The 20,732-nt window shown below is 46.0% G+C and overlaps 1 protein-coding gene across 2 annotated transcripts in view; it reads left to right on the top strand.

Moving 5' to 3' along the window:
- The first annotated feature begins 8,987 nt into the window (after positions 1–8,987).
- ZBTB38 (zinc finger and BTB domain containing 38) overlaps positions 8,988–20,732 on the top strand; it is a 99,953-nt gene continuing 88,208 nt past the window's right edge. Inside the window, exon 1 of one of the 2 annotated variants that reach the window (XM_081160558.1) lies at positions 8,988–9,314. The gene's annotated coding sequence lies outside the window, so the exon portion shown is untranslated. The remainder of the gene's footprint in view (positions 9,315–20,732) is intronic. The other variant, XM_081160555.1, reaches the window with a different exon arrangement.

Genomic DNA, 20,732 nt, shown 5'->3' with positions numbered 1-20,732 from the left:
CCCCTGTCAGAGGGCAGCGCCCATCTCTTCAGCCTGTCTCAAGGTTATAGCCCTGGCCCTGGGGACTCTGCACTCCCTAGGCCCCAGAATTTGGACGTGTCCCACCTCTGCCTGGTCCTATGCCACACCCCAAAACTCCAGCTCTGATGCCTCTTCTCCTAACCCTAAGGAGCTGGCGCTAGGTGCTGCGTCTCGGAGATAATCACCTGCTGCTGTAATTGCCCAGTTACAATTGCCAATTGTAATTGACAGGACCCCCAAGTCCCTCTGTCACATTCCACCTCGGGTCCCCTCCCCTCCCCACTGGGCAAGGAGCCGGAGGGGCAGATGGTCAGGGGCAAACGAGCTCCGCCCCGCGGGTCTCTCCCTGCGCGGCGGAGCAATAGACCGCAGGCCCTGAAACGAAAATGCGCGTGCGCGGTGAACAGTCGGAACTACGACTCCCAGAATCCTTTTGACCCAGACTCCATTTCCCAGAAAGCTCCTGGGGTTCCGACGCCGGAACTGCGCTCTTTTTTCCGAAGCGGAAAATAGGACAAACCTCACTGCAGAGACGGCTCCCGAAGGGGTAGAGCGGCGCGAGGTGTGGCGGAGTGTTTACCTCCAGGGGTCGTTCTTGAGTCAGACACACCCGGACCCGAGGGGAACGATGTGGCCGCAGCGCTTTCGCGCCCCGTTGGGCAGCGTTCCCGGGGCCCTCCGCCCGCGCCCCCGCCTCAGCCTCGCGCTTCCTGCGCCGGCCCCCGCCCTGTGGGCCCGCGGCCGCTGCAGACTGCCCACCTCCGGGCGCCTTTGGACACACGGCCAATAGCTGATGGCTCCTGGGACCCCTCGCTCCCAACCCTGCACTGCCCGTCCTCCCCTGGGAAGCAGTGAGCCCCTGGGCCCTAGGGGCACGGCCTCCAGGGCCCGCGTGGGGTCCCGGCGCTGCTCTGCTGCTTCCAGCGATGGCTGCAGGAGCCGAAGCTCTGGGGAGTGGGGACGGGCGGGAACAGGCGGGGTCAGGCGCGGGGAGGGGGCATCTCTGGCGCCTGACTTGCCGCCTCTGTTCTCAAGAAGATCACGTCCCAGGGACGGGGGCGCTGTGGCTTTATGCAGCCTGGACTCTGGGAAGCCGCCCCCCTCGGACCCCAGCAGCACCTGGGGGCCCTACTGCCTATTTTCAGTTTTCCCTTCAGAGGCCAGTGAGGCCACCCGCCTAGAAATGGGAACAACTGGTGGGATTGGGACTGACAGGGAGCCGGGCATTTGGGAGGGAGGAGTGGGCTGAGGGGACAGGCGCAGGACGTTGAAGGGCTGCGAGCGACTGGGCCGGATGGGAGGGTGGGTGCGGGGCGCGGGGCTGGGGAAAGACGGTCGCTGTGCGTCTCTAGGCAGGCAGGTGAGGAACGCCGCCCCCAGAGCGCTGTTTCTCCAGGAGAGGCACACCTCATGGTAATTTAGTTCTGTCCCAAACATGTTAAGTGAAGTAAACACTCGCCGATGGGCCTGTGGAGCCACAACCACTTCCCGCACCGCTGGTACTAGTGATGCTGCGTGGCTCGGTGTTGCCACATTCCTCCCTGCCGGCTCCGGAGGTCCCGGGGACCCTTTTGGGGGCTCGGCAAGGTTACAGTTACAACTGTTCCATAGTAATACTAAAATTTATTTCCATTATTCACTGTATTGACGTTGGCATTTAAAATGATGTGTAGGCCCTGGCTGGGTAGCTCAGCTGGCTAGTGTCCTCCTGATACGTCAAGGTTGTGGGTTCCCAGTCTGAGCAGGGCACGTACAAGAATCAGTCACTGAATGAATGCATGAATAAGTGGAAGAGCAAGTCAATGTCTCATCAATAAATATTTTTTAAAATTAAGAATTAAAAAATGGTGTGTAAAACTGCTAGCAACTTGTGAATCGAAGCTGCGGCACTGAGCTATATTTGCAGTTGTGTTTTTTGCCAGTGCTCTTGGTGAAAGGGAGGGGGAGCTGATTTCACTTAAGAATGTCCTTAACGAAGCTGTTAAAAGTATTCATGGTACTAAACTCTGAACCTTGAGTACATCCTTTGATATTCTGTGTGGCAGATGGGAAGTATGCATAAAACAAGTCTGCTGCTTACCAGGGTACTATGTTTTTGTCTTGAGGAAAAGTGCCGGGAAAGGCAGTCCCTTGTGTGGCCTTTCAACCCCTGTACAGCTGCATAAGAACATGCTTTGTGCCTGGAACATTTCCTTCCCTGTAAAGAGAAAGAACTCTCACAGCCTGAGCTGGGCACCTCTCTTTGGGAGTATCTTTCCCTGTTCTGGACTTGATGTGTCCTTCCTCCTGCTAACACATGTGTGTCATATGGCACGGAATGGGGTCCTTCGATCGCAGCACAGGAGTGCCTGCAGATCATGCGTGTTGGCCATGGGGAGACTCGCTATTGAAGCTGATCTTGCTCTCTCTTCTCTGGGTGAGCAAAGCGTTGCTCCATCCTGTGCCTGTGTGAGTCTTACTTTCCTTGGCAATGCCAGCACCTGCAAACCATGAAGTGGGTTGACATCCTGTGACTGCAGGTCTTAATTGCAGGTATTATTATGCTATTTGCAGTGGGACTCCTCTTCCCGTGGAGATTGTAAAAGACATCACTTGGCTGACAAAAAGCAGTTCTGTGCTTGTTTGATTTGCTAGCTGAACTGGACTCTTTCCCCAAAAGTATCTCTTTTACTTGAATGGCTGACAGTGTGAATATTTGGACTTGGGTGTTTGGTAGACATTGTCTACAAAATGAGATTGTCACTTCAAGGGAAGCAACTGACATTATTTGTTGCTAATGATAAAATTTGGTCTTTCAAGCATAAATTAGAATTTTGAAAAACATATCTTCCATATAACTTGACAGTTTCCCAGTGTTTAAAAGATTAATTCTGATGAGTTTGGTGATGATATGTGCAAGTGTGATTTTTTTTTTTCTTACATTAAATAATGTGTCAACATTTAGAAGATCTGCATAACTCAGATATCTGTTGTTGCAGAACAAATCACTCCAAAACAGCGATTTAAAACAACAAACATTATCTCGCGGTTTCTGTGGGTCAAGAATTTGATTTATGTAGATGGCTCTGACTTAGAGTTTCTCCTGCTGCTGCAGTCAAGATGTCTGTTGAGGCTGCAGGCATCTGAAGGCTTGACTGCATGCAGCTAGAACATCTGCTTCCAGGAGGCGCACTCACATGGCTGTTGGCAGGTGGTCTCAGTTCCTCACCACACGAACCTCTCCACAGTGCTTTGAGTATCCTCACAACATGGCAGCCAGCTTCCCCAGAGCAAGTGATCCAAGAGAGAGGGAGGAAGATAGAAGCCTTATGATCTACTCTCAGAAGACGCACTGTAATGTCCACCACATTGTATTCATTAGAAGTGAGTCACATACACAGCCCACACTCAAGGAAAGGGAAAAATAAGTTCTGCCTCTTAAAGGGAGGAGTACCAAAGAATATGTGGACATGTTTTAATAACACTTCACTTAGTGATCCAGTATTTTCCAAATGACCTTCATGAAATTATAAAACCATGGTACATGGATAAAAACTCTATTCCAGTTGCTAAATGGCCCAGTAGATTTCTATCATAACCATTTGAAAAGTTCATTGATGTAGTTTTAGATTCCACGTTGTTACTAACCAATAAGAAGCTATCATTTGTTGTGTTTTGGTGTATTATCAAAAAAGAGTATTCATAATTATCTGAAAAAACTATTAAAATACTCTTCTCATTTCCAACTACATATTCCTGTGAGGCCAAATGTTTTTCATGTACGTCAGCCAAAACAACATTAGAACAGACTGGACTGCAGAAGCAGATATGAGAATCCAGGTGTCTTCTATTGAACCAGAGATTTGCAAAAATGTAAAGCAATGAGGCTCTTCTCACTAATTTTTTGTTTTGGAAAATATGTTTTTCTTAAAAAGTGTAAATGTGTGTATATTAACATGTATTGGATTTAGTATTGTAATTTTTAAATGAATTAAATCTTTTAAAATTTTCTCAGCTGTAATTTCTAATATGGTGATTATTGCTGTATATAATCCATATAAACAGAAGCTCTTTGGGGTCCTCAGTAATTTTTAAGAGTGTAAAGAGGTCCTGAAACCAAAAATTTGAAAACCTGTTTTCTAAGCAATCCTGATGGTCCTGTCACCATTGAAATAATATGTTTAGGTATGGGCACGTGAGGCAATCCTGGCCAATGACATACAAAGTGAAGGTGTGGTGTTCGTTTTCAGTTTAGGGTTTTAAATAGAAATGTACATGAGTCTTCAAAGGGATTGATAATGTTCTGTTTCTTAAGCTAGATGATTGATATGTTTACTAGCCTTTATCTCTTCTATATTAAATTATTTGAGGTATGAAATATTTTATAACAAAAAAATTAAAAAGACATGTGGAAGAGAAGAATCCACTTCCTCTATGTGAGCACCGTGCCTGTTTCGCAGTACGTTCACCCAGTGTATTGGGCCTGAGTGCATTGTTTGGCTCTAAAGAATTTTGTGCACGTTTCATGGCTCTCTGAGTCTGTCTGCAACATGTTTGTGATATTTAACTTGCAACCTGAGAGTCCCCAGACTACACCTCCTCATAATGTAACTTTTTCAGAAATTCATAAATCAAATAGTAAAATTATAGAATTACATAATCCAAATAACGAATTTGAGAGGCCACCTGAACAAAATCTGGGCTTTACCACATGGATGAAGGGGGAGTGACTATTGGGTAGGCAGAAAAAATGTTGACATAGGTATATTTTAAATCTTTCCACAATAAAATACATTGCTTGTGTGGTTAAACAAGAAAAGAAAGGTAATGTATATGAAGGGGAAATGCACATATAAAACTAAGAAATGCAGTCCCACTTTGAGCTTTTGAGACAGATTTGCTGAAAAGGAAGCAGACCCATTTGCTGAAATCCAATTCACAGACCAACACACCATATTTACTTGCTTCTTTTATCTACTTATAAATTTTACAGCAATTCATACTGGGTGGAATTATTTTAACAACTGTTGAACATTTCTGCAAAATTTTAGCTAGCCAGTATTCCATTATATTCGCTTAAGAGCGTTTTAAGGAATATTCAGCCTGTCAGCCCAGTTAGTTAGAAGACAAGGGACATCAAGGAGAAAATATTCGTGAGATACATAAACATTAAAAGTCTAATCCAAATATATAAATCAATTTTTTTAAAAGGCAAGTCAATTGAAAAATGGACAATTCACAGAATTAGAAATGCAGTTAACCAAACAACACGTGACAAAATTTTCAGCATTACTAGTAATCAAGAGAAATACAAGATAAAACAACAGTAAGATGTTTGCATTACAAAATATTATCAGCTAGTTAAAAAGAGTAATAGTGTCGGGAAGGTGTTTCTGAGATCCAGCCCTTTCATATAATTCAATGTTGATGTGAGCGAGATTGGTACAGTGTTTTTGACGGGCACCTGGGCTGTTCTCGCCATTAAAATGCCCGTGTCCCTCTGAGGCAGTGGGAGAGTAGGACTAGCGGGAAGGGCCAGGGGAAAGGACCCAGTGGGAGAGGCTAGAGGACTGAGTGTAAGGGGGGATCTGTGGGACTGGGAGTGATTTAGGACTAGGACTGATAAAGAAGGGGAAAGTGACAGGGGCTTGGAGGAACCAAGAGGCACTTGAAAGGATTGGGGAGAAGTGAAAATAAATGGCACTGGAAGGATTAAGAGGGATTAGAAACAATGCAGAAACTTGTTGAGGACAAGAAGGGAAGGCGGGGACTGGCCCAGACTATTTCTAATTCTGTGAATTGCCTGTTCATATTTTTTTGTCCATTTTTCAATTGGGTTGCCTTTTTAAAAAATTGATTTATATATTTGGATTAGACTTATTGTTTATGTATCTCACGAATATTTTCTCCTTGATATCCCTTGTCTTCTAACTAACTGGGCTGACTGGCTGAAGGGAAGGGGGGGACTGGCCCAGGCTGAATATTCCCAGGTAAAATGGGGACAACTGGCTTTCAGTGACCTGAGCCGGAGCCTCCGGTTAAAGGCCCTGTTAAGCCGGGCGAGGCCGTGGAAGGGTTGCTGGCAAACAGGAAACGGCAACTTGTAGAGCTGCTAACTGTGCCTCGGGAGCGCTGTCACTTCCTCCCCGCTCGCTCTGCTTTCACACTGTGCTTTGCTTATAAAAGCAACCTGAGATCTGTGAGGCCTCCTTCGTCTGAAGCTTCTGATGGCCATTGTTTGCATCTTTCCCATGCGATCCTAAGGCGTAAAACACAGAGACATTTCAGCCACCTCCAGTAGGAACTCCCAGGGAGATGCCTCAGATCCTGGAAGGCCATGAAAGGGGGTTCTCCCTGCAAAAGAGTGCAGGTGTGCTTGAGGGGGTGCAGACCCCAAGACTCTTCCGCTTCTCTCTTGGTTGGAGGTAGGCATTCTTTTAGGAAGCTGGCTCTCTCTGTGGTTCGGGCTGCTTTGCAAGCAGCGGGTCACAGGGCAACCAGACAGCAAGAATCTACAGAGGGGCCTGTTATGGGCTGAATGCGTCCACACGTTGAAACCCTAGCACCCAGTACTTTAGAATGTGACTGTATTTGGAGATTGGGCCCTTGAAGAGGTGATTAAGTTAAAATGAGACCATTGGAGTGAGCCCCAATTCAATCTTACCAGTCTCTTTATAAGAAGAGTAAGTTTGGGCACACACAAGATAAACTAGGAATATGTGCACACAGAGAAAAGGCCCTGTTAGGACACGGTAAGAGGGCAGCTATCTGCAAGCTAAAAGAGGACACCAACCCTGCTGACACCTTGATCTTGGACTTCCAGCCTCCAGAACGTGAGAAAATTAATTTCTGTTGTTTAAACCACCCAGTCTGTGGTATTTTGTTATGCCAGCCCCAGCAAACTAATACAGGGCCTTCTGGTATGAAGTCTCAGGGACCTGGGAAAATAAAAACTGATTCGAGTCCTCCTGCTATTACTGAGAACTATTTGGAAGTGTGGAAGAAGCTGTTGCTGCACTCCAATACACATTTTACGTTTTGTTCAGGAAATGTGGAGCTTGCTCTTACACTGACCTGAAAGTTCCCAGGTTGAGCCAGTGACCGGTCATAAATCGGTAAAGAGAAATAAGGCTTCCAGCCAGTCAGACCGGGTCTCTCAGTTTCTATGTCTTCTAACACTGCTTAAGGATTTAGTCCTTGACTCTGTAGATTCAAAAACCTTTTTTCAGTTCCGGCCCAAGTGAGTGATTTCCATACTGGTTCTAAAAATGAATTGGAATTTTAGTTTAACAATGAGAGCTATATTTGCCAAGAAAAATGTACTATTTGTGGTAGACTAGTTCTAAACAATCTTTTCCTATTAAGAAGAGCTAAGTGGAGACAAAAGAAATTTCATCATGGAAAAACCCTTGTTCTTTTGAACTCTACAGAAAGGTCTCTTCCTTAGGAATGCTTTCCTTGACCTTTCTGGGAAGTATGGGATTGCCTACCTTCTGAGGTCCCAAGAAACCTGTATAAGAAACCCTAATATGTCGTATTTTAATTAGTTGTTTATAAGCCTTCATTTCCCATTAGATTGTGGGCTCCAAGAGGGAAGAGATTATCTTGTCTATTGAGTTATCTTCAGTGCTACCTGGACCACAGTATATGCTCAAAAACAAAACAAAACAAAAACTAGGAGAATGAATAAAGGAATTAAATTATGATATCACATGTCTCTTGTATGGGATCTGCCTTCCAAGTGGCCCAGAAGACCAGTCCTCTCCCCACCTGCATGGTATTGATGATGCAATGATAAAACCCTCCTGCTCAGCTTCTTCTCAAGTCTCTTCGGTGCTGGTCACCCTTCCACAGGTAGTTGTCCATCCTATATCCTTTGTTTTATTTGAATTTACAAGTGGTTTCTTTCCTAATTTTATTTACAAAGAGATCCCTTACTCTTACCACTAAACTATCTCCAAACCACAACACAGGATTAATTATTTCTGGGAATGTCTTCTAGAAGCAACATGTCCCTACAAACTATGATTCCTATGGACTGTACCTTCTGACCTGGTCTCCAGACGTTCAACCCATCTTATGTTTGGGTTTGCAGTCCCCAGGCACCCTGCCCAGGCGATCACACCCCACACTCCAGTTCTTCAGGGCTAGCTTAGGGATCTGAGTGGGATCATGTAGATTGATGGGTATCAGTTAAACAGAGGTTGTTGGATAAATATTGAGTCTGGGATGTCCAGGAATTTGAACTCAATTCGTAGAAGTCAAAAAGAGTGAAGAAATTAGAAATTCAAGAAGCTGATTCTCAGCCAAGTCCAGAACAGCCAAGGGCCTCATGTTCACTGCTAGGGCAGGATTGGAGGTCTGATTATAGATGAACCTGAGCCTATAGATGTGACAGGGTCTTGCTAAGCTGAAAGAATAAAAAAGGGACGCAACCTCAGACTACAGAAAGGATGCGGGGATAAGTGACAGCTTGTTCCACTGGAAGGTTTTTTGGGCTCTGGTATTAAAAAAAAAAAAAAAAACCTAGCCAAACTCAACAGACTCAAGTGTGAACATTGCCATTTTCCTTGTAGAATCCCTCCCTAAATTCCAGTTGAGTATTCAGTGTTTCTTCTACATATTACTTAATTTTAAGGCCCAAGAGGGAATTCTCACTGCTGAATCCTCAACACGATCATCTAAAACAGTGGAACTCAACAAGTATTTGCTGAAACGATCAATAGATGTATACATGAGTATGCAGAGAGGGATGGCTATCCAGATCAATATTGGTCTACTATATAGTGCCTGCTCCTACTTCTCACAGTAATTTGTGATTCTCTCTGTAATGGGGTCATTTCTCCATCCACCTGCCCCCTGATAGCTCTGAAAGCCCTTAGTCATTTGGTTCAGATGCCCTAGCTTTGAAGACTAGCTATATATTAACTAAACCGTTGCACCACTCACTCTCATAGCCTTAAATGAATTTGGGTTAATTCTTAACTGTTTCCTTTCTGTACATGTGTCATTTAATGGTTTGCCTTTATCTGATTTTCTCCAATTTCCTGTGCATTTGTGGTTTTCTACGGGAGCTCTCTATCAGAAGCCTCAGGCAGCCACACCAAACCAGTGTGGGCACCTATGTTTTCTAGGAAGGCTCTCCTGCTGCTCTGGGTTTCATCAAGCTGGTGTCCATCCGAATATGCCCACCCAAGGTTATTTATGCTAGAGGAGGAAGAATGCCCTCCCCAGGGCCAGTATGTGGAGAAATGAAGAAGTGTTGATATAGCCAGAGCCCCAACAGAAGAAAGATTACTCTGCAACAGCTAAAGGTTGGTGACTTATTTTCTCTCCAGCTCAGTGAATGCTACCCATGTTTGCTTTCTTTCCCATGAATTTCATTAGTGTATTTTCTCCAAATGACCTTTGGAATAAACAGGAAGGAAAGATTTTAGATCAATAGAATAGCTTCATGGGAGGGGGCGGAGAGTTTATCCACCATTGATTCCCTACATCTATCATAGTGCCAGACATGTAGATTCTCAATAAATGTTTGATGAAGGAAGGAAAGCAAGGAAGGAAGGAAAGAGAGAGAGAGGAAGAGATTAGAGGATGGCCTGAGTGGAAAGGTGTGAATGTATTATTTCAGGAATAATATGATGATAACAGTTGTGTTTTCAAAGTTAATTAGGTACATTATCACTGACACCTAGAATCAATAAAACAAATTAGGTCACTTTGTAAAATGAAGGATGTATTTATAAAGATAACAGAATAGTAGGCAACCAGAATAGCAACAGATGTACTCTTTGGAACTTAAGCATAAAGATAAACAGCAGTGGTTATATTTTAAGATAAATTCAAAACTCTGGGATGTGATAGTCATTTGTTCTGTCTATGCCCAATTCTCAAAAGCAAATTAAAACAACCAAGAACTTCATTTATGGATAAATGCAAGGCGATCAGGGAGGTGATAGAATTAATGGCAACCGGTCAGTTTGGTATTTAGAAAAGATTAACTAATCAGAAATGGTGCACTGAGGAAATTTACAAATATCTAGGCTTCCTGCGGTTGAGATGGATTAACCATACAGTAGTTCAGCAAACGCTCAAAAGGATGTAATTATGTTTCAAGAAAAACATCTCTGTGCAGAAAAAAAAATTAAGGAAATCAGCATTTTCTTCCTATTAGTCTTTCAGTTATTTCATATCATACAGGCTACCCAATTCAGGTCCAGCAGGCCAACTCTAAATGACACATGCATCACAAAAGAGCACACCACCAAGGCGGAGGCAGAGAGGAATAAATAAGACAGATCATTTTTATAAAACCAAGATCTCAAAACTAAGGGATGATTTCTTCAGCAACTCAGCAGCATAACTAATGTTAGGAAAAGTCACTATAATTTTATATTACTTTAATTTGGGGCAAATAAAATGTAGCCCAGGAGAAAATCTAAAAACATATCCAGAGCAAATTCAGAGAAATCTCCCTTTTTGATACCAGTCTTGCAAAGATTTTGTTAATGAAACATGTGATTTGTTTTCAAGGGTTTGCCCGAGTGATTTAGACTCTAGTGACCAGGGCAATGGTATTATAAAGGAAAACTGTTGCTCATGTTGGTAGATGATAGCTGATGGCTAGCAAAAATAAATAAACAAATGTCCCATCTTAGCTGATGTTCCCAAAGTTATAATAAGATGATTCAGGCTTTACGTGTGCAGTAAATTGCGCCCGTGAAACATTAATGCAAGAGTTCAGTGGGTTCCAAACTTCAGCCAGCGATTATTTCTGCCCTACCTTTGACCATCTGTACTGCTATTTAACATGTTTTTTGCTTTAAATCAAAGTACTTTTTTTACCTTAAATATATTTAAAAAGCAACTTAGTAGATGTTTCCACCTGAAATCACCTCTGATAGACATTCTTTGGAAAACATTTCAGTAACAATAACAATAATAATAGTGATGGTAAGTCAAGACTGTTTTCAAACTAATTCTGTGAGAGAGAGACATACTGGTCGAGAGAATTAGAATCCTTAGCTTTTATGGGAAAGTATTTGGATAAATCATATGCTCAGGTCACTGTTTGCTCTTTGTGGCTTTATTGAAGAGGCTGGTTAATGTTTACATGACATTGAACTTCAAAGTCCAGGCCATACGGAGGAAAACAGAGGGAAAGAGAAAAAGAGCTTATGTTTGTTTCTTCCTTGTTATTTCTTACCCTGTGGAGAGGCCCCAGAGGGCAGCAGGAGACAGGCCTGGGGGGAACCCAAGTAGGGGGGTAGGGCCTTATCTTACCAGAGTACAGTAACTTTTTATTAGGTTATACAAATCTATTGTGCTAAGTTTCCTTACTCACGTGGCAATCATTCTTGTTGGAGTTTCATTATGTTTTTAAATAATAGTCTTCCTACAATCTTGGTGTGAAATTCTTCTTCTTTTTTTTTAAATTCTTACCCAAGGATATATTTATTGATGTTTAGAGAGAGAGGAAGGAGGGAGAGAAACATTGACGTGAGAGAGAAACATCGATCGGCTGCCTCCCTTACACACCCTGACCGGGGATCAAACCCAAAACCTAGGCATGCGCCCTGACTGGGAATCGAACCCTCAACCTTTTGCTGTAGGAATGAAGCTCCAACCAGCTGAGCAGCCAGGCCAGGGCAAAATTCTTTCCCTTACTTTTGTTTCTTTGTAGCGATGAAACCTCTGATCACATCATGTGCCTCTTTTGTGATGCGCTTGGATGATAGAAGTGAGTTAATGTAACAAAGCGGGACATTATTTATCTGCACAATACAATGAAACGTCATTATTCTTCCCAAGGACTTCCTTTCTTTTTCCTGACTTTTAAGCTAGGCTGGCCTCATGGGTGACACCAGCAGGGCGGGCGGGGACAGGGCTTGCCAGACGAGCCCTGGACGTGTCCTCCTTCCAAGCCGGCCTCCCAGGGAAGCTCCGAGCCTGAGGCGGCGGCCAGCCAGTGCCTCCCGGAGGGACGTCACCACCTGCATTTCAAAGTCCCCGTGCGGTGCCTGGAGGTGCACTCAGCAACGTCAGGCCTCAAAAGGTGCCTTTAAAGTCTGGTCCCATAGTTGACAGGCCTGCGTGTTCTTAAAACAGTGTCTGAAGGACAGGAAAGGAAGCTGGAGAGACGGTCCCTTCAAATGAGAAGCAGGATGACATTTAACCGCCTGTCCCTGAAGAGGGGAACAAAGCTCTTCTCCCCTCCACAGAGCACGGTGGGGGGCGGGGAGAACCCCGGCAAAGGGGCTCGGCCAGGGGAACAGTGTCAACATCAACGGTGACGGCTCCTGTTCCAGCCTGTTCCTTGACACGATGTGATGAAAACGCCGCCTTTCCTCTGCGGGCTTCCTCTCGAAAACCTACAACCCCCGTCTAACGATGAGGAAGACATCAGGAAAACCCACACTGAATGAATTCCGTAAAACCCGACCGGTGCTCCTTGAAACCAGAAAGATCATCCGAAGCAAAGAAAGTGTGAGAAACTGTCACAGCCCAGAGGCGCCTAAGGAGACACAGAGCTAAATGCGGCCTGGAGTCCTGGGTGCTTTCCTAGGGCAACGACACCAAAAGGCCGCTGCTTAAAACCTGCAGAAGTCTGAACGGGGGTGGCCGTTAGTCAGTAACGCACCGAAGTGAGTGCGTGGTTATGACAGGCGCCGCACGAGGGAGGGGTCCGCGCTAGGGGAAACTTGGGTGTCGGGTGTGTGGGAATTCTCTGTACTATCTTCTCAACTTGTCTCTATACCTGAAACTATTCTAAAATTTAAAAATGTGGTTTTTTTAAAAAACAGAACAGAACAAAACTAAGTACCAGAGAAACCCCTGGTTGGAGAACTACCGAGACGCCTCATGACGTCTAATATTTCCTGAAAATCCTACAGAAGCTGTATAATCACATCCAGATCTAGGTTGTGCCTCTGGTGGCTATTAATCCAGGATGAATGGGGACAGATTCTAGTTTACAGTCTAGTGCTGGAAGCTACTTCAAGGGGAGAAATCCACAAGGAAAGGCAGAGAAATCACTTAATGTACAGGGTGGGGCTGAAGTAGGTTTACAGTTGTTTGTATGGAAAATAATACAATAATTAATAAATAATAATTTGAGAATAAGCTTTGTGGTGTGCGTACTCATAGCCGTGAACCTGCCCTTGCCCCACCCTGTACTCATTCCTTCACCCCACCCCTGCACCCTAACAGTGACACCCTCTCCCAATTCAACTCCCCCGGCCACTTCAACGGATTTTCTGAGTCTGTCCATCCTTAAAGGTAGTGTTTCTCACCCACTTTTACTACTCTACCTACAACTTTCTGCCTGTGGCTTTATCTACCGCTTACTTGCCAATAATTCTCTGATCTGTAAATAGATCCACCTGTCTAAAGACGTCCCGCATACGTAACATACAGGGGTACTTGGTGCTCCTCAAAACTTGCTGAGCCCACTGCTCTTCTTTCAGTCCCTCTCTTTGTGAATGATGCCACCACCCCGTCAGATCAGGAGCTCCCCCGTCCCCTCCCCGAGTTCTTCTCCCAGCTCCGCTGATTTTATTTCCCTTTGAGCAGTACAACTTTAGTGACTTGTCTGCATGTTTTTCTCTGAGGGTCTCCACTTGCCTCTGGAGAGAGCAACCGACACAATCAAAATATTATAAATACTGGTTGGTTGTTTTTAATTTTAAGAATCAAGCTCTAGATGAAGCACAAACAACTCTATTTGGAGCACAGAACGTACAAGTTATAAACCGTGGTGCCATGGAGCAGTGAGGGTAGAGGGGCCAGCGGTTAGGGACGGGCCAGGGTGGAGGAGAGCAGACGTGGAAGGACGCGCACGTGCACCAAGACCTAGAAAAGTACACTTAAACTCTTCTCTTTCTATTGGGCTGCCTTTGGTACCGTTTGAATTTTTAAAAATCAGGTACACAATATCGTTTTTATAAATTTTGGAAAACTGGTGGGCACAGGGAGCCGTGAAGGGAGATGGCACGGTCATCATGGAAGAGGTGCTCGGTCAGCACGAAGCTGGTCTGAGAGTTCCCTCCTGGGTGCGCAGACGGGCTCCGGGGGAGTCTGGTGCTGACGGCAACTGGTGACATCAGGGAGCTTCTTCACTTCCCAGCAGCGCTGAGTCACTGGCTGAACAGCAGCTGACACACTCTCCTGACTGTAAGGCCACCACGGGGCTCCCTGCCCTCGGCCGCCCGCAGCCTCAGGAGCAGGCTCCTATGAATTCAGAGGGAGGTGCTGGGAAGTCCAGGGCCACCTCCTGGAAAGCCTCCTGCTGACAGAGGATGCTCGGGCGGCTGTCCTTCTGCTGGGTCCCTGTTTCCAATGACGTCATTCCCATCCGGCCTGCGGAGCTGCCAGCCGGCACACAGCCTCTGGAGCCGGAGGGCCGGGATGAGAGGGTGGCCCTGCGCAGCCTCGTCCACGAGCCTTGTGTGGGGCATTCAGACTCTGGATGCCTTATTCCCCCCACCACCCACATGTGCCCCCTTGATGTTTCTGGGTCCTTGCTTATGTAGGGGGACAGAGGGAGAGAAAGACAGACAGAAACACACAGAGAGAGACAGAGAGACAGAGAGCTGGCCAGCCAAAATGTGTCACCGTCAAATTGTGTCTGGTGAGGGAACATCTTATACCATGTCCATGGAAGCTCACAGCGTCAGGCCCTGCCTGTGTGCTCCCCTGTGACGGTGTGGGACAGCTTTCAACGTAAGGCCGTTCTTCTTTGAATTCTTTGGCGCTAAGTGTGTCGTCGTCGGCTCAGACTGAGGCTGGGAGAGAGTTTGGGTGTCTCCCTGTCCTGGATTTGAACAGAAGGAGAAAGGCCTGAGAAGCGCGGATCTGGCCGCAGGCTGCCTGCTGAACTCGTGGCTGGTGACCAGGTGTTCGTGCTGGAGACGATTCTTCTGGGAAGGCTTGTGAGTCAGGATCCCCGGAGTCCTCTGACGGGTGACTTCCAATGAGTCACAGCGCTCGGCGGTGCCCGATGAATGAGTGGGAGCTGATGCAGCTCCCTTCACCAGCCCCGGAGGCTTGTGACCCTTCTGGGGAGAGGGTCAGCAGTGGGGAAATGTGTCATCGCCGTCACCTCTGCTTAGCCTTTCAAACACCGCATCTGGGCAGGTCGACGTCTGGTTTTCGCTCTTATCTTGTTTTTCTTTTTCCTAATGGTTTTTCCTCCTAAGTTGAATCATTTGGGGATCTTGCTGGTCCCCCGGATGAGCTGAATTTTCCTAGCCTGTCATTGAAATACGCCGCCTTCTATTTTCCCATCTGGAACGAATGCCCTGTTATCTGGCCAGATTCACTCGCTAACCTTTCCCTGGGCACAGCAACCTTCCCACCCTGACTCTTGCTTCTCTTTCCGTCTGGATGCACCCGCCACCCTCACCCCTCGGTTTATTTTCTCTTCTTATGTAATCTGTTCAGAGCCTACGGAAGCCCCACTCGCTCTGTGGAGCTGCCGCCTGCTCTAGCCCTGGCCTCTTCTCCCATCTCTGGGAAAGGTGAGCTCTGGCCCACGGGGGACGCAGGGGGGCGAGCTTTAGAGTGACGGAGTCCCGCTCGGGCTGCAGCTCACTGTGTCCTAAGCATCTAAAGTCAAGCAGACCTCGTGCTCAGGAGAGACTTTTCTTTCCCACCCCCTTCTGTCTGCGTTGGAGATTCATGGTGCTTCTGTTAATTCCACTTCGACCTATTTCGTGTGAATCGCTATCCTGGCCTCATTATGCGAGGAGCGCATGCTCTCCTCTCCCCCCTGGGTTGCATCTCCGAGCCTCCCTGTGCTGGGACATTGCTTTTGCCTGAACTCAGAAGAGCCCCATAAGGGTGAGGCGTGTGGGTGAGAGTGTTGGGGGTGAGGTGGGAGGGTGGGACTCACACCTCTCCCAAGAGCCCATCTTAGTGCCTGACAAACAATAGGTTTCCAATGTTGGTTTCCTTCCCAGGCCCTCCCTCACCCATTCTGACAGCTTAGCGTCTCCCCAGCCCTGGCCCACTAATCATGGTGGCAACTAAAGAACAGCCCCGTGAGGAGTGGCCAAGGCCTCCCCGGGGACAGGATCATTCCTACCAAGCACTTCTGCCGGGGACAAGATCATTCCTCCTAAGTACTTCTGTCGGGGACAGGATCATTCCTACTAAGCACTTCTGCCAGGGACAGGAGCATTCCTACTAAGCACTTCTGCCAAGAGCGCGAGTGGAAGGCAATGCCAGTCCTCAGAGGGCTGGAGGGCACTTTCTGGCTTCCTGGGGGCGAAGGGTGGGAAGAAATTTCCAAACAACCTGCCATTGCTCTAAGTAGCGACTGTGATTTCTCACCAATTAGTACAGTCACCTCCAAAACTCCGGCTACTGATCTTTGGCCACGTTATGCCCAAGGTGGGGCTCAACCTCAGACGATCTCTTAAAAAATACTGACACCTGCGCCTCCCCCCCCCCCGGAGAACCCGACTGAAGTGCCTGGAGCAGCGACTTTTCTGTTCCTTCTGTTCCGGGTGACCAGCTCCCGGGAGGCCTCCTTTGTGAGGAGCCCTGAGGCTGGGGTGAGAGCGAGGGTAGCAGCCCTGAGACAAACGCTTCCCTTTGACTGGCGAAGTTTTCCATCAGCTCCTCCCTTTAATTTATTCCACTCTTTCTCCTGTCTTCCCTTCTACCCATTTTTATTATAATTATTTAGAATTAATTGTACAGGTCCCTTTTGTTCGTCCAAGCTATTATTTCATTGCAACAAAAGGTGAATGAAAAGGCAGGACAATCTACAGCTTCTTTAATGTCTTTGTTTCCTCTCGGCTTAAAGTCTGGCGGAGGGAGCAGAGGGAGAGTTGGGGTGAGACGCCCGGACGCGGGGTAAATAGGAAATGAGTCAGTGGCCAGCCGGGTTCGGCCTGGGCCACCCCACGTCGCCAGCCAGCCGACTTTCTAAAAAGCACAGGTTGGAGGCATTTCCCAAACTCTCCGGGTTCCCTTTACGACTTCACGCTCAAATCTGAAGGGGACCAAGACTCAGGCCGCCTCCTGTCCCCTGCGTACCTCCGAGGCTCTGAAAGGAGGCACCGTCCACTGCGAATGAATGGTCTGTTCCGCCGTCGGCCGGGAGGAACCGAGTGTGGGAAGCAGCCGGCCCAGCACTTCCACTGTAGCGTTTACAAGGAAGGAATCAAAGACTCTTCTTATTCGTGACAAGTTTGCAGAACATTGTTCTTTTACAGTCTCGTGGCACTTACCAAAGAATCTTACACTTAAGTGTTGTTGCCTTAAAAAGCCATACAGTCTGCGAGTTCTGTACGGGTGGGCATTTGTGGGAGTCGTAGTTTTGCATCTTAGACTATATGTTCCCAGTGTAGGATTAGAGATAAAATGAAAGGAGGAAAACGGTTTCCACGCCCAAAGGTGGCTGGTTGATGTGTTTCTTGAGTTAAAAAAAAAATAAATTCACATTTAATTGATAGATACATTAGCAATAGTCTATGTGTGGTAGTCAGTTAGATAGATATGAGCAGAGCTAGGACGATGGACCAGGTAAAGAAAGTCACCAGAGTGGAAAACCCTGGGTGCCTAGCAACAGGCAAACCTGGGAAAACAAGGTCCTCACCCCCAGGGTTACCTTTCTTCCCCTCATATATCGCTGCTCATGCAATTTAGACTCCCTGACCTTTCAGATCTCTGGTCATGCGGTTCAGACCCTCCCCTAACCTTCCCTCCTTTGGCATGTCATTAGTCATGCGGGTTAGACCCCTCAGAGGGGAACAAATGAGGAAAATAGCCCTTAAGCATTAAGCCCCTAGGACAATGAGGTTCTGACCCCCATCAAATACATCTAGGCCTCAGTTGCGTTTGAGCTCCAGGCCCAGAAGCTCAGCAAAGCCAGACAAGCGATGCCATGGCTGACCTCAGGACCAGCTGCATTGACTAATGACCCCCTGCCCTGGCACTGACCAATCAGGGGAGACCAGGACCCTGAAAGGACACACCTGGAAAGCTAGTGAATAGTCTATTGGGGTCCTCCCCTGAGACCTCCAGATAAATACCTTAAACCAGAGGACTCAGTGCAGCTCTCCTCCTGGGAGCATGCCTGCACCTTTCCCTACCTCTCTCCTTTCCCCAAGGCACGTTACCTTTACCTTCCTCTCTCCTAAGCTCCAAGGGCCCCTTCATTTGCCTCTGTAACTTGCTTCCTGAGCCCATTTCTTCTACAGCTCACTTCTACCTCTGTGCCATTCTAAATAAACTTTCTCTTCTAGTTTGAGTCTTGGCTCTGAATTCTTTCTTAGCCAGAAATCAAATACCAAGGTTGCTGAACCGAGGTGTGGGCTGACTCCACTGGTCTAACACCTGGTGCCATTTTCGTTTCGCCAACATATGGCTCATTTGAACCTGACCTTAATCCATTAAGGTTGTTCTGGCTCAAATGGCCAAGACTATGGCTCCAATTTAATGTGAGTACATACAGAACTGCAAAGGTATATGTACATATATTTATATTATATATAGACACTTGTCATATATTTCATTTACTAGATATTCATACTGTGTAGAATACTACATATATATTGGGCAGGTCATGGACCCATTTGCTTTCAGATCCATTCCTCACCTTCATTTGCTCTGCTCTGTGTCTTCTGGGAGCTGACCACTGCAGACAGTCACTTGAGTTCCACTGAGGCTCAAGCAATGAGAAGCAGTGGAGGAAGGGAAAGGCCAGGGTGTTTCTCAGTCAGCTTCCTGCCCTTGGATGACATCTCTCACAGCAGCTGTAGCAAGGCTCCAGCCCCAGCCAGAAAGACCTGCTATGGCTCCAGCTGCCATCAGTGACGCCAACTCCTAGACTCCTGTAACACCATCTCCTCTGATTGTCCCTCCAGCCCAGGGTTGAGAGTGGCTTCCCCATGTCGCTAAGCTCCTCAGATCATTGTCAACTGTGTAACCAATTCCCTGCATTGGATTCCCTCTTTTATGTTAGTGGTTTCTCTTGTTCTGGTTAGACCCTGACTGTTAACATATGTCAGGCTTAAAACACATTTCCCTTTAACATAGATTAGCTATTAGCAAATTGCTTAATTAGGGTTGTGGTTACCAATCTATTATTGCCTGTAATTATTTGTTTGAAGGGTAGTTTGTAATCGGTTGAAGTTATTACTTGCCAGTAAGATTTTAAAATGCTTAAATTTCGTAAATGCGTGTGAATCCCACTATCTAGAGCTTCAAAGCAGTGGCCTAATTTTACTCAATATGTTCATATGATAAATGTAATGGAAATAGTGGATCATAAGCCATTATTATGTTATTCATAATAGAACTACTATTGTATTTTGCAGAAATAGCCTACATCCATTCTTGTGCTAATATACATATCTGCTGCCAGCAACAGCATCATGGAGGAATGATTGGGTAGTAGTTACAGTAAAATGCTCATAACTTGCAACTCAGAAGTAATGTGTATCTCCCTCTTTAAGTGATTTATTTTGATCATTACTTACAAGATCTTTCCTGAACCTTTGCCTAAACCCCTCTCTCCTGCTGACTGCAAATCCAGATTGACTATCATTTCGGGAGGGGAATGCATTAGTAGACTGTCTTCTAAGAGCCCTCAACTAAGGCAAGTCATTTCAGCTACCACTTCCTCTCTCCCCTCCCTTCCTCATCTTGCCCCAGCTTAAAGGACCTTGCAAGGAAATCTTTTGCACAGCAAAACTTGGGACACCAGGCAATTCATAAACATCAGCTGAGTGAGTGTTGGGGCTGAAATTATGGTGACTGACAAAATAGCACGAAGGAGCAGTTGGCCTCTCACCCCACTGGGCAGCCAGGTAGACTCTGCCCCTGTATCCCCACTACTCCCAATAAAACACAACCACCTTGTTCTCTTGTCTATAAAATGCAGTGGTCCCAAGGATAAGCCCCCTGATATATATTGGCACTTAGGAGGTCTGCCAAATAATCATAGTAAAAGTAATAGAAGCAGCAAAAAGTTACATAGCACTATAGTAAATATATTATACTTGTATATTCATTCATTTCATGCTCACAACTGTAGGAAGAAATCGAAGCTCAGAGTGGCTCGATAACTTGCCTAACATCACACATCAAGGAACTGGCTGAGCTCAAGCACCACAGTTAAAGGCCCAACTAGTAAGCCCACCCAGGTACATGAAACACAAAGTACCAGTTAGCATTTTACAGCCTAATCCTGAAGTAAGGACGACTAAGGATGACCAGATATCTGAAGAAAGATCACGGCATGAAAGAGAGGTGACAGTCAACACAAGAATGACCCAGAGGGAAGAGGAAAGATAAGAAACAGAAGAGAATAGGGCAACCTCCAATTAATATTCTCAGAGATATTGGAGACGATATTGCATCATGAGAGAACAGGGTGCAATGAAAAAGGAATCGGTGAACAGCCTCTGGAAATTAAAACACGTTTGTAAAAAAATAAAAAATTCAACAGAAGCATTGCAATATAAATTCAAAGAAATCTCCCGGGGAAAAGACAAAGAGATAGAAATCGTAAGAGAAAAAAGGGAATCGCACAGAGCCAACCCAGGATGTTTCACATCTGACTGATAGAAGTTACAGAAAGAAAAAATGAATAATGGGAAATAGAAGACATTTCCCAGAGGTGAAGGGCATGAGTCTCCTAGACATAGAATTATTAAATTTATACATTGTGGATATAGAAAAGCTTCTCTATGACATGTGTGACCTGTCCTGTGACCAAA

The sequence above is a fragment of the Miniopterus schreibersii genome (genome assembly GCF_964146895.1).
Source record: "Miniopterus schreibersii genome assembly, chromosome: 15".
NCBI classification, from domain to species: Eukaryota; Metazoa; Chordata; class Mammalia; order Chiroptera; family Miniopteridae; genus Miniopterus; species Miniopterus schreibersii.
Note: the sequence above shows the minus strand (reverse complement) of the source record. Positions and strands in the feature narration are given on the sequence as shown.